Source organism: Alligator mississippiensis, chromosome 10 (genome assembly GCF_030867095.1).
Source record: "Alligator mississippiensis isolate rAllMis1 chromosome 10, rAllMis1, whole genome shotgun sequence".
Taxonomy (NCBI): Eukaryota; Metazoa; Chordata; order Crocodylia; family Alligatoridae; genus Alligator; species Alligator mississippiensis.
Window position 1 is genome coordinate 44373580 of NC_081833.1, and position 14610 is coordinate 44388189.

The following is a 14610-nucleotide window of genomic DNA, read 5'->3' on the forward strand; positions in this document are numbered from 1 at the left end:
CCACCAGTCCAGGAGCGGCTCATGTGGCAGCTTATCTGGCAGCATTCACCATTGCTCCCACCACCGGTCCAGGAGGGCATAGGGCAGGGGTGTGTGCCTCAGGATCTGTGTGGGGCAGGTGGTGGTGGGGCTGTGCCAGGCTGTACTCTGGGCAGAAGGTGGAAAGTGGAAGGCAGAAGGTGCTGGGAACGGGGGCTATGCTGCCCCCTCCCCCCCCCCCCCCCCGCCTCGCCCAGCATGGGGCCAGCATGAGACTGAGCCACTGTGTTGCCTCCAGAGCCGGCCCGGCCTTCCTGCACCTCCTGGATGAGCAGCGGCTTCGCTCCAGCTAGGTGAGCAGCAGCAGGGCATGGGGGTGGCAGGGCATGTGGGGCACGGTGGGGCAGGCTGGGTGGCAGGGTAGGGGTTATGGGGGGGATGGGCTGCAACAAGTTTTCAGGTGGCCCACAGGGCTCCCCACAGGGCTGGAAATTTGGCAGTGTGATGAACAGTGGAAGCATTAGTTGCCACAGTTCCTGAAGTGTAGAGCTGTATCAGCTAACCCACAGATCTGTCCAAGGAGCTGGAGATGTGGTGATAGGAGAAGAAACCGCTGCCACACCTCTAAATGACAGCAGTTAAATGCTGCTGACAAATTCTATCCCCACAGGACAGAAAATGTGGATCACAGTTGTAACTAAAGGCCACAACTAAGATCAGGCCTTACTGGAGCAGGCACAATAAACACACATAAAAAGACAATTCCTACCATGTAAATAGACATGGCAGAGCAGAAGGAAAGAGACTGTGTGGAGTGATATGCCCAAGATGTCATGGTATGTCAATAGTATAGTCAGGAAATGAACCCATGTTTCAAGTCCTGGTCTGGTGCTCTTTCCACTGAAGCATGCTCCTGCTAAAAGGCTAGAGTATTTATTAGTCTTGTTTGATCAAGAGGGCAGTAACTGAAGAAAATCAGAGTAAAGCTAGCTCAGTGTCAGATGTGAACGAGCAACAAGTTGGACAGTGGTTGGTGAAGTTTCCTAAATGTGTAATTCAGGATGTATTGGAAATGTTTGTAGCCGTGTAATTCTGAGGAAAAGAAGAGTATAAAACATACTTGTTTAATGGAATTTACTTTTAATTTGATAACTTGGGTGCACTGTGATGATACCGTCTCCTTAGTTATTTCTCTTTATCCTCAAAGTGCCCCTCCCTCTCTTTTTACTTAGGCAGCCACTGAAGATGAGGGATGGCAGCATTTTCGTTCTCCCCCTCCCTTCTTCTGCATTTCTGCTTCTGCTAGTGAAGTAGGAACTGGAGTCTTTTTCATTCCTGTCATTTCCTTATCAAGGAGTCCCTCAGACTCTGCAGCAATAGCTGAAAGAAGTATTTCACTTGCTAGTCAAGAAATAATAGCTGCCTAAACTTGTCAAAGCCATAGGTACTAATCCCCCACCCCTTTTGAAATAAAATCAAGTGACATGTAGCTTGTAGAAAAGGGGCTGGAAGATGCAGTCACTGGCTGGCCTCCAGCAGCCAATGAAACGAGCATCATCTGCTCAGAAATCTCTTCTCATGCTGAAAATTGTTGCTCTCCTATGACTTTTTAATTAAAAACAAAGAAAGAAGAATTTAGGTTGGAACTGCAAAATTTTAAAGCAGGTATGAACTTCAGCAAGATAAGCATACTTGGATTTGTGCCCATTTCTATTAAAGAACAGAAGCAGGAAACCACTTTTACCAAGGAATTATGTGTATGATTACTTGTATAAAGAGAATCAAAGGAAGGCTAGGTAGAATCTTATGACTTAAAGTCTTTTCTTTCAAACTTTTTAAAGAAACTTTAAAAATATGGCATGCATATGAATTATAGCTTTGGTTTGCCAGTTCATATTTAGAATCCCACACAGAGATTATGTCTGCTACTGTTATTGCCAAAACAGATTGTGATCAAATCGCTTGAAAGACCTTCTGCAATTATTGTGCCATATTAGAGGGTGATGGGACAAGCTCGGGGCTGAGTCTTGAGTTGGCCTACCCACCTGTCCATGGGGCGGTCCACCCAGTCTTGCCTGCCATGACTTTGCTGTTCCCTTTACTGGTGGTATAATGCGGGAGACTGCTCATTACAGGCCCCGATGCCAGGAGGCACTATCCACCACTCCAAACCTTGCCTATACTGTGGCCCATGCCTCACAGATGGCATCCAAGTTCTTAACATCTCCGGACCCACATTGGGCCCCATAACACTCTGTCTGGACCCCAACTAGATCCTTTCCCATCAGGCGGCCTACTGCACCCTCATTCTGGGATGCCAAACTCCCTGCACTCTTCTCCTTTTCAGGTGTGCCCCTCCCCACACCCCCAGGGCCTTCGGCCATGCAGGTCCTGGCCCTACCTCTAAGGCCAGTCAGAACCCCAGGCCCCTGGCTCTGGGCATCCCTTGTGGTGGGCCCCTGGCCCTTTTGACCCTTCTGGCCCTGGTCCCAGTCCCAGCATTGACCAGTCAAGGATGCCTTGAGTCAGGCTTCTGAGCAACTAGCCCATACTCTCTTACATGGGCCTGCTTTCTTGGGCCCTACTACAGAGTTACCCACCTGGTTGTGGGGGCTGGAGTTATTAAGGAAACCCTAGCCCCAACCTGCCTTTCACCAGGGAAGTGAATGATCCTGGTATTTAAATGGGGCTACTGCACCACTGGCAGTACAACCAGGCATCCCTTCCCTGGCAGGGTGCAGTTTTAGGTCATGGTCCAGGACCAGGAGCCTCCAAGCCATCTCCCTAGCTCCTACCCTTATTTCCAGGATGCTGTGAGCCTCAGTTCAGCCAGGCGATGTTGCTCCCTTGGCTGCAAGCAACACACTGCCAGCTCTGCCCGGCTGACCTTAGTTTAAAAATGGCTGCCCTAATCAGGTACCTGCCAGTTGCCTGTTCCAGCCCTTAAAGTGGCAAGCACCCAAAGGTGCACTGCCACAGAGAAACAATTCAATTTCTGTTCATTTGTTCAGCTAGCAGATTTGAGAACATAAGCTTGAAATTTTAAGACGGGGCGGAATACACAAACAAGTCAGTGACTTCTAGTAAGCTGGAGGACAATTTATCTTCACTACTGATGACAGTAAATACAAACAAAGTGGTGACCTATACAAACTGCTCAGAAAAAAACTCCCTACATAAACCAAATCAGCCCTCAAGACATTTTCTGGGGTCCACACTAAATCAGTGGCATATGTAACCATTTTTCCCCAACAGACTTTGATTCAGGAGTTTGGACTTCGATGTGCCTACCTTGTGAGAATGTTTGTAGAAAGGGCATTTAAGAATTAATTTACATGTATATTGTATCATGCCAGCTTAATAATTTGCAAAAAATTGGCTAGTATTGCTCATGTGCTTGCAAAATTAAGATACAAGCGGGGCACAACCACATGTGAAGTGAAATTTAATCATATAAATAACATACATAAAGTGCTTTGAAGTATTCACCTAACTCATTTTCTGTCTAAATTTGAAAAGTTTAATTGTTTCATCACACTCATTCCAGTTTTCAGAAGGAATGAACCTTAATGTATCCCAGCTTACAAAATATTTTGAATGTGGAAATCTAATTTTTAAAACATTTAATATTTAATTGTTTCATAAGGCCAAATACTTTAAAATGCCAGATGATGTATAACTTGGAAAAATTACTATAACTTTAATTAATTTTAAAAATTAGCAAGATTTTATTCAATTTATACAGGTCTCATCACTTCTTGGAAATATTAAGAAGTGTTACTCAAGTTCAATGGCGAAAATGCATTAACTACAGATGTAATATATCTCATCCAATGCACCAAATGCCCTGATGGAAAATACGTAGGAGAGACCAAACAACAACTGCACACCAGAATGAATGCATATCGGAAATCTATCAAAGACAGAAATACCCAATTACCGGTGGGGGCACAATTCTCACAGGAGGGCCACTCTCTCTCCAATCTTTCAGTCCTGATCCTCAAGGGAAACTTACACAACACTTCCCAGAGACGAGCCTATGAGCTCCATTTCATCAACCTCCTGGATACTAGAGATCAGGGACTAAACATAGACACTGAATTTTTGATACATTATAATCTGCCTGGCAACTGACTCCCCAGCCCAGCCCCTGGCTTCTTTACTTTTCATTCCATCCAGGAAGAGCACGCACCAACTGCTGAAACTTCCTTAGCCTGACGAAGTGTTTTTGAACTCGAAAGTTTGCTTAATAACTATTCTCCAACTATTTGGGTTGGTCTAATAAAAAATATCAAATTCACCCAAGGAACCTTGTCTGCTTAACTACAGATCAACATTTTGAAGAATTTTAAAATATTGTTTGGATGAGTACATCAGGGGTGTCAAACATACAGCCTGCAGAACTGGACCAACTCCACATGGTGCATGTGCTGGCTCTGTGTGCTACATGAAGTGTAAGAGATGGACCCAGCATCTCTCTCTCTCCCTCTCTCCCTCACACACACACAGAGAACTCAGGAGGTCAGTCTGAGGTACACATAGCACCCCAGCGCTGGACTGGCTCTGCAAGCTAGCTCCAGGGCTCGTCCAGATTGGTTCATGCCAGAGCCAGCTTGCAAAGCTGGTCCAGCAGGGCACCGCATGTAGCACATGCTCCATGTTGTGCTCTGTGCAGCATGCACAGCAAGTCAAGCACTTGTGGTGCACACAGCACCTGCTGGCCCTGGGGCTTGCTCTGCACGAGCTGGATTTGTGCTGAGGGTGCTACACATAGCACAGGGGGACAATCCCAATTCTGGTCCTCAAACTGGCCTGTAGACCTGTAGGGTTGAATATTTCTGACACCCCGATGTCTATGTTGTAAGCAACTAGCTCCAGTTCCTATGGGATTCCGTAAGAGCCATTTTTCAGTTTCACTTCACAACTATTTGATTCCTATGGAGAAGTGAACAAGAAGGAAGTAAAGAAGGAAGAAGCAACCAAATCTGCTTTTTCCCCATATTATAACCATGCAAAATTACACCCATCTGAAAACAAGAGGCAATTCCCTAACTGATTTGCCAAATCTCAATGTAGATGTGGACTAAGCTTATTAGAAGTGTTTTGACAGGATCTAGTTAGCATAGGTTTTTAGTGCAAGTTTTGCACAGCAGTGGTCTCTTGCCCTTTATACTTAGAAACTTGCATTTGATCTCAACAGAAGCTGTATGCTCAGACTGAGAATAACTGTCTATTGTCTTCACTAGACCCCAGATTCTGACTTAAGCAGTTAACTTTACCAGCAAGTATTTCTACTGACATTATTAGGACTTTATGAAAACAAGCACATACTTAAGTCTCTGCATGATAGGGGCATATGCTAAGACAACTGCTTTTATACACATTACATAGAAACACATAGAGATGGACAGACTTTGTAGTACTCTGCTATCTTCATCTGCCTCTGAATTAGCAGGACAACTACAATATTCTCCTGAATGCTTTGTCTAGGACTTTTTAAAAAGCTATTCATACTAGTTTCTCTTGTTATCCTTGGCATTCTGCTCATATAAGAATGACTCTGAAAATAATTTTCATTTTTCTTTCCTTTACTATCTTGCCTCTTCTGTACATAAACCGGTGTATCCTTGTTCTTTTATTTGACGATAGTTGAAATAACCTTCTAAAAACTTGAATCATGCCTCAGTGAAGCCACCACTTTTTGTAAAGAATCAAGATCTAGTTTCCCTTACCTTTTTAATATGGCAAAATCCTTGAATCATTGAATGCACTCTTTCTCCTCCAACTCACTTACAAAAAACTGTCATGTAAAAGGGTCTGGGTCAGCACAGAGTACTTGCAATAGAATCTTACTCTCTGCCACATGGAATGGTGCATTAATAGCTTCTAACCAAAATGCTTAACACTATTTGGCAGTTACCTTTGCCAAAGCTTCTTCCATAACTGAAAGATATGGTTTGGCAACCTGTGGCTAGGAAATTAATGCTACTGACTACTCAGTTTATGCCACAAAGGAAAATCAACAAAGTGTGTCATTTTTTTGTACCTTATGGCTACTCTTGACTTGCATTATAAATATGCCATTTTGTTATTTTCCTTTTCAGTATGTGCACATACTTCTTCCATGTCTGAAAACTTAAAAAAACAAAGCAGCTTATAAATTTGGGACAGAGCCTGACTAACTCACAGGTGTACTTCAGAGGATTGGAACAGCCAACAGAATTAGTTGTAGGTCAGTTTTTTGCTAGATGTATTGCTTGGTCCACCGATTTTAGATTATTTTGGTGGGGGGTACATCATTTGAAACATCTTGGGTTCTAATATTTAGAAGTATTAATCACTCAAAACTCCAGCTAAAATCATTATAAGTTGTGGACATATAGGAACTCTAAACAGTCATGTTTTATGTTTCAGTGTTGAGTACTATGATCAATGCCCACTGTTGAAAACTTGGAATCCATTTACCAACAGAAAACAGAACCCACTAAAATCACCTGACAACTGTCTCAGAAGTAAAGTAGAATTAGGAAAGTGCCTTACAGAAGAAATGGCTTTGCACAGCTGTCATGAAAATTCACCAGTCCAGGCAGAAAAATCTGTTATTCCAGCTACACAAAGCTGGGCAAGTGAAGAATACAAACTACAAAAATAATGCTTAGCACTAAGCCTACTAGGCTGACAGCCAGAGGGAATAATCATTGCAGACAGGGACATCAGGCACGCTGCCCAGGCATCTGTTCCCATTGAGCAGATTGGAGTAAGCTCACACAGGCTGCCTTCTTAGAACTCAATCTTTACATACACCTACTAAAACTTCAGATTTCTGGTCTAAAATTCACGTTTACCCATGTTGCCCTCATGCCTTCATTACAGATTTTACAAGAGATCTTGTCAATGGTTGCACAACAGCATCATTGTATTTCCCCATGGGTTAATGGCAGTATTGACATTCCCTTTACTTGGGCCAGGACAAGGGTCATAAATGCTAGTGACTACATTAGAGGATAGGTCTATTCAATCAGTCCTCAGAGGAGAGTACTTGAGTAACACCACTTCTGCATTTACCTAGGCAGGCACATTAAAACAAGACAAGACAATAGAACTTGATGTCCATTTCCCCCCAGATGGCAGAGAAACTTGTTGGGAGTTGAGGAGAGAAGGAAATTTTAGATTTTTTCTATACAGGTAACTATTGACAAATGGCTGCTTGGTCTCTCTCGTGATTTAACCCAAGAGTGGGACATTATTTTGGCTGGAGGGCCACTTAACGAGTTTTGGTGAGCTGTCAAGGGGCACACACACACAAGATCTTTTAGAAGATATAATTTTAACAAATTATAGATAAAAAATATCATGTACTAAAAAAATCAGACATCTATTATAACATATTTTAATTTTATTTTAAAATGTCCTGATTTATGTTTTCTTGAGTAATGCATACAGAGGTGGTTGCATAATAGCTCAAAAGAAAGTCTTACTCTTGTATACTGTGCATCTGTGTGTGGGGGGGAAAGAATGTGGAGGGGTGGGCGTGGGGTGTGTGGAGAGGGTGTGGGGTGCATGTGGGGGGTGAGATGTTTGGGAGGGTGTGAGGGTGAGGTGTACTTGTGGTGGGGGGGGAAAAAGGTGTGCACATATGGGGGGTTACAGTCTACGGGCAGTATTTTGCCTACCCGATTTAACCACTGATGACAAAAGAAAAAGACTATGAAATATTTTTCACACAAACTATCTATCACCACATTCCACCCTCTAGTTAAGGAATACACCTCCTGCCAGCAATAGTCTGATCTTGCCATAGTTTGGTATTTACAAGAAATTGTGGAAACATTAACCTATAGCTCATACAAGCAGCTGGGCCTTTTTCAGTTATGACTGCCATATTTTTTTCCTCTTTATTCGTGATTATTCCAGGGAGTTTGCCACCAGATGCTTAAAATGCAGATTTAAAGTGTTCTTGACTTTGGGTCCATTTGTGCAAATGGTGCGAAGAGTATGGCTTACTATCTAGGAGTAATACCAGTGGGACTGCTCTATCTAAAGTCAACAGGACCCCTCTTGCTAGAGCAGACACTGTCCTTTGTAATATTTGCTGAATTGAGGCTTTAAATGGTTTCTTAAAGAGAAACTTGGTTAAATATACTAACAATTTAAGAGCTTTTACAGCAGGTAATAAGAAAGGAATTATAGTTAGTGCCAAGCATATTGCTAAACGAAGATGGACAGGTGGTACAATAAATGGAGTTATTTGCTTTTTCTCTTTTAGAACTGAACAAATTATATTCAACATATGCAGCCACCCATCAGTGAGGTAGGGAACACTGAATTCCTCTGTTTAAATACGAGATACTGATATTTACCAAAAGATACAATTAGGTAATGTTTCATCCATGTGAATATCTTTTCATTTGCTCTTTTCTAGTAGTGCTAGCAATAAAAAAAATAGTGAATCTCTGCCTTCCACCAGAACATGTACACACTTTGCAGTACAGCAGCTTTGAAATAAAACATTTTATAAAATACACTGTATTAATTAAAACTTATTTCCTTGCTATATAACCTGATCAACTGTTAAAATGAGAGGTGCTTAATCTTGTATAACATGTAGCTTGAAAACTAAGCTTTTACTTAAGAACAACAAAAAATATTTCCATAACTTCAGAAACCTGCTATAGAAATGTCTGTTTACATAAATATTTGTGTATAGTTTGCAATTTGAAAGTTTCTTGTATTTTTCTAATATAAGACAACTGGATAGAGAAATGGGTAAGTGTGACATTTACTTGTTATTGTCCAAGCTGAGAAATGTGTGCAACTGACAAATAATAGTGTTAAATTTGATATATGCGGTTTTAATAACCCAAAGGATAACAGAAGTAAAGAATCTTATCTCTAAAATATATGGGAGGTTCCAACAACACAAAACAGCCTTAGATCTGTCAGCCATCTCTAAACTACCATTTCTAAATAAGAAATGCCAAAGTGGAAAAAAGCAAGCACTGCTGGCTTTAAACCACTTTCAATCCCCAATTCAGAACTTGTGTGTCTAGGTATTGGGTGTGGCCAGACCATGGTGTGATCAGATGCGGTGAGGTATTTTAGTGTGCTTCAAGCCTACTGCAGGCAGAAAGAAGTGACTTACATCAGGGAGCTGAAGTAGTTCCCAGATATAAAGCCACTTTTACCCAGTCCAAGAATCACGGCCTATTTTTAACACTGACAGCTTCCCTTTAAACTAGAAACAAATACTAGCATTTTGATGGCCAGGTATGAATCATTTTAGTCAGAGTGGTCACTGTGGTTACCACTACCAGACAAACAAGATCTGTTAAGATCCAAAAAATTGACTTGTCAGTCTGCACTCTTTAAGGATCCCATAAGAAAAAATTCAGCAGCACTGAATGAAAGTCATACATGATTAATCACGATAAAAGATGTTCCCCCATTAGGCATGTGGGGGGCTGGGGGGAGGAATTGGGAGGAAGGACCAGGTGTAAAGAAAATATTCCTTTTGATGTTATATATAATAGAAAGAGAGAGACTGTGCACATGTGCAAGTGTGCATGTCCACACATGTAACAATAATATATTAAATATTGCAAGTAAAATTAAAATTATGTATATATTGCCTGACTTTACAAGCCTACTGAACAAAAGGGGCTTGTTCCTGTGCTCTGCATACCTAAGGCTGCCACCCAAGCCAAGAGTTCTGATTGTATATAGGAGTGGAAGATGGAGTCTAAGATATCCCATTTAGTTCTTATGCAAAGCACAGCTGAACAGCAAGATCTTTTCATGAAGAACACTTTTACACTGCTTCAAGTGTAAATAAAACTAAATACAACTACAAGCAGAATTACTATGAAGCCTGACAGACTAGTGTTTTTGTATGAAAAAGCAGCTCACTTCAGCTCCCTTTGTCTTGAATGAACTAAAAGACAAAGACCCAAGCTCTTGCACACTGTAGCTTGTTGACAAATCCAACCAATAAATTAAACATACTTTCCTCTTCTAGAATAGGATTAAATGATACAGTAACACACGTGCCATGAAATCATGAGTGCCTAAAAATGGCTGACAATACTATATGAAGAGAAACATGGTCTTTACCTGGAATCTATTGCTTTTCATAAGGCAGGAAAAAATGAGCAAGTTGCATTTATTTGCTTGTCAAAGACTGCCCCCAAATAACTACTTATCTAACAGACTTCTGGATCAAGGCATTCAAACAAGGAAGATTTTTTTCTCTTACAAATATCCCCTCTTAATATAATTTAGAAGCAGAGCAGGAAGACAACAGACCATATGCTGCTAGGGTAATTGGATTGCATTTGGTTTTCTGAGCTAAACCGAGACTTCCTCCATGCTGCGCACCCTTCTCTGCTGCACACAACACACAAGCGGGTTCGCTCTTTGTCTGGCTCCCAGCATTTTCTTGCATTAAACTTCTTGTGTTTTCCACGCCCTCAACAAGCTCATTGAGTTTCCTCCGCGCCAGCTCCCCATTGCCTCCCCCAGTGCCTGAGAAATTGCAAATCAACCCTAATCCCCAACGCACAAGCAGCAGCCGGGGCTGCACCCGACATCTCCCCTGGCTGGGACCCGGCAGCACAGCGTACCGCCCACGGCGGCTCCGCGGCCCCGGCCCCGGGGGCTGCAGCACAATAGCCGGCAGCACTGGCTGCCATTTGGCCTCAGAGCCTCCCGCCTCTTTGTAACGCACATTCATTCATGCCCCCGGGAGCCTCCCGCCGGGCCCCCCGGGGGCAGCGGGCATCAAGAGGAACCATTTTACCACCAGGGCGACAGCCCCGGCCAGGCGCGAAGGCGCCTCCCCCCGAAGCGGGGCCGGGCTCGGGGCGCCCAGGTCCGAGTCCCCCGCGGGCGAGAGGGGAGCCCCCCCTGCACGAGCCCGAGCGCGGCCCGTTACCTGTGGCGCCCCGCGAGGCTGCGGGGCCGAAGCATCCACCCGCGTGGCGCGGAGGGCGGGAGCGGCTCTCACTGCACGGGGCGGGGGCCAAGGAGGGCGGCGGCGAGTCCCATCCCCGCCGGGTGCGGCGAGGGGCGGCCGGAGCCTCCTTAAAGCGAGAGCGACGCTCAGCACCTGGACGCTGAACAGCTCCGCGCCGCGCCGAGGGCGGGGACGCTCCTGCGCCGCAGCCAATGGGTGAGCGGCCACCGTCAGGCCCCGCCTCCACCCCCGCCCCGCCTCGCCTCCTCTAAGAGTTGATTGAATCGGCTGCGTCCGCTCCCGCGCAGGCGAAGCCCCGCGTGCGGATAGGAGCTGCGGCCCCACTTCCCAGCGACCCCCGCGCGCAGCTCCTGGGAGCTGTAGTCTTGGCCGGGCCGGCAAACGGGGGGGGTGGGGCTCTAGGAGCACCTCCCCCTGCCGGGCACGTGCCGCCTGCGGGGCCGGGCCGGGCCGGGCCGGGCTGGGCGCGGCTTGTGGGCTGCGGCGTCAGCTGTGGGCCGTTCGGGCCCTGGGGCTGCAGCCCAGTTAGCGTGAAGAGCAAACTCGGAGTGCAGCGATTAAGGGCAGGAAACGGGCAAACGAGACGGGACGATTTAGCGACCGTGAAATGGGTGAAACCGCCCAGTGGTTGGGGAAAGACGCCCTGGGGGGACCAGGGGAAGTGCACCCAAACCTTGCTCATTTCGGCTCTCGGTTTGACATGAATTTTAGGGCCTCGTTGCGTGGTCATTTTGGGCTGCTTCTGCAGCTCTTATCCCCTGGATGGCCCACACATTAACACTGAAACTGGCTTAACCACTGTTTATGTGGCTCAAAGCTAGGCCACTCCCGAGCAGGATTATTGGTGATCCTTGTCACCCAGCTCTTGTTGCACTGAGGAGCAAACACTTTAGCTACATCTTAGTGCAGGGGTTGTCAACCTGGGTACATGTACCCCTGGGGAAATTGGAAAGGGGTCTGGGGTACGTGTGGGTGAGCAGGCAAGCCCTGCCCCTGCTCTGCGCTCAGCCACTGCCCCTCCCCCTGCTCCACCAGAAGTGTACCCAGAAGGGGCACACTCCTTTATAAAGACTGAAACTCCCTGCCTTAGTAGAAATACCTCATGGCCTCCCCAAGGTGGCTCAAATTGAGTCCCCTCCTGATCCTCTCCAGCACCCTAGATCTCTGCATACTGTCTCCCTCCCTGCCCCCCTGGCTGCCAGTGCTGTCTGTCCTGGAGGACCAGGCAAGGAAGGATTAACCCACCTGCCAGCCACCACCACCGCTGGGCCTTGACTCTGAGGAGAGCAGCAACCAAGCAGCAGTGGCTGGGCAGGCTGGTTAACCTCTCCCTGCCTGCTTCCCTGGGACAGACAGATGAACAATTGCAAAGGGGGTGGGGGACAGGGAAACCCTGGGGGTAGAGCCAGATTAAGCCTTTAGTGGCCCCTATTTAGTATTCTATATTGATATTACTTTTTTCACTCACTAATTATATTATGTCAAATAAGCACAACTGAGCCCCTTCTTCACTTCGGGCCCTAGGCATGTGCCTAATTTGCCTGTGCATTAATCCAGCCCTTCCTGGGTGGGCAGGGGGCAGGCCCAGAATGGGAGAGGGCTACAAATTCTTACCTTTCAGTCCTCCAGGCCCCTGTTCTCCTGAAGTGCAACTGCTCCAAGCTACAGCTAACACTAACTGATTAACATTTATGTGGCTCACGGTGTCCGGTGTAACAAGGCCTTTACAAACCATTTTAGGAGGTAAATGTTAACTGTGTCTCACACTATCTGAGTTTCAAGGCCCTGTGCTAAACAACTGCGTGTTAAGTTCACTTTTTCTTGTTTAGTGAAAGCTGGAGTTTGCAATTTGTATGTTAAGAAAATAGGCAATCCCTTTCTAACGTCCCTTTTGACTCTTGTATCCAACTGCCATCCCAGTTTTTTAGGAAAAAGTGAAGTTTTTCTAGCAGTTTTGCTGAAAACTAGTTAATAAGATGACAGGAAAATAAGATTGCTATCCTTAAATAGAAAGCATTTTTCTTTATATTATCATTATTGGGGGGAAAAAAGCTTTCTTTAGACCTTATCATTTTGAATGTAGACTACTCTAGTGTAGCAGGTCAGGAAACATGAAGTTTAGTGTGCATTCTTCAAATAGATTGCATTTACATGAACTCTTCAATTCCTTTCTCCCTTCTCCAACTTTCTACTGGAAATTCTTCAGGAGCTATGGTGACAGTCTTCCCTTGTGGCTACCGGATCAGTGAATCACTGGCTTACAAAACAAGAGCACTCTAGAGCCAGAGCAAAAAGGTAAGTTAATGCTGACTATACTATTGTATCTAGTCTAGTAATTCTCAGACCTATAGTGCCATGTCTAATATGCAGAATACTTGTGATAACCTTTGTATCTTTGACTCATATAGCTATTCTAATATTACACTTTATGCCAATCTGTATATCATCTGATTGCAGCTTGTGTAACATCAATGGGAAACATAGCAATTTGAGAACTGTTTAATTTCATTGCCACCTGCCCCCAGACAATTGAAGCAAGCCTTTTATATGTTTCAATTCAGGTTACATGACGCAAGATATAACAAGTCAAAGAAAAACTGGTTTGAACCAGAAAGCTGCAAGAGGGCATAGACTGTAGTTTGACCTATTGACCTCATAGGTCTACTCCGCTCAACAAGGGAAAAGGGCAGGAGAAAGAGCAGATTGCAAAATAGGCGGGGAAAAAGCAATCATTAGCAAATAGTGCACTAACTCAAAGAAGTCAGCAGAAATTAAGGCCTGGGGTTTTCTTCTTCCACAGTATTCAGTAGGTAAGATTAAACAGAATTTACCTTTTATTTTGCTGACATTAATGTTGTTTTGGGGAGTCTTAATATCTTTATAAAGGAAATATTCCACTATCAAAGTTTTATTCTTGAAACAATTAAACATCAGCTAGGGAAATAACCAAATAAAAAGGGAAATAAACAATGTCTTTTCTACCTTTTTGCCCTCTCTTACTAAGCAACAGTAGCAGAAACAGATCTTATATTCTTCTGCTATTCTGGAATATCATTCATGCAAAACTGGAGCAGCAGAGTGAAACTGACCGTGTCTTTGTAAAGATGTTTTGGCCAATACTGATGGCCTATTATTGACCAGCCATATTGGTCAATACTGATCCAATTGCCGATATGCAGCTTGGCAGCATAGAGAGCAGTGTCCAGCTGTTAATTATTTGGGGTTAAGGGACATAGATTCATAGATTGTTAGGGGCTTGAGGGACCTTGTAGATCATCAGGTCTAGTCCCCCTGCACTAGGCAGGAAAAGACAACTGGGGTCAAGTGACCCCAGTGAGGTGACTGTTCAATCTCCTTTTGAAGATTTCCAGGGTAGGTGACTGCACGGCCACTGGAGGGATTTTATTCCACAGTCTGGACACCTTGACTGTGATGGAGTTTTTCCTGGAATTGAGCCTGAAGCGGCCTTCCAGGAGTTTGTATCCATTGTTCATGGTGTTCCCCAGGGGTACCCTGCTGAACAGCTGTTCACTGAGTTCTTGATGTACTCCCCTGATGTAGCATGGGGGAGGGAAAGGGTGTGGGGGGAAGGAACAGATTGAGGCCCCCATGGTGAGGGGAAGAGTGGGGCTGGGGCTGGGGCTTGGGCAGGCACTGCT

General features: G+C 44.8%; 1 protein-coding gene across 1 annotated transcript in view; it reads right to left on the bottom strand.

The window, feature by feature from the left end:
* SMPD3 (sphingomyelin phosphodiesterase 3) overlaps window positions 1–11059 on the bottom strand; it is a 263636-nt gene extending 252577 nt beyond the window's left edge. Inside the window, exon 1 of the mRNA XM_019499213.2 lies at window positions 10910–11059. The gene's annotated coding sequence lies outside the window, so the exon portion shown is untranslated. The remainder of the gene's footprint in view (window positions 1–10909) is intronic.
* Between the last annotated feature and the right edge of the window lie 3551 nt (window positions 11060–14610).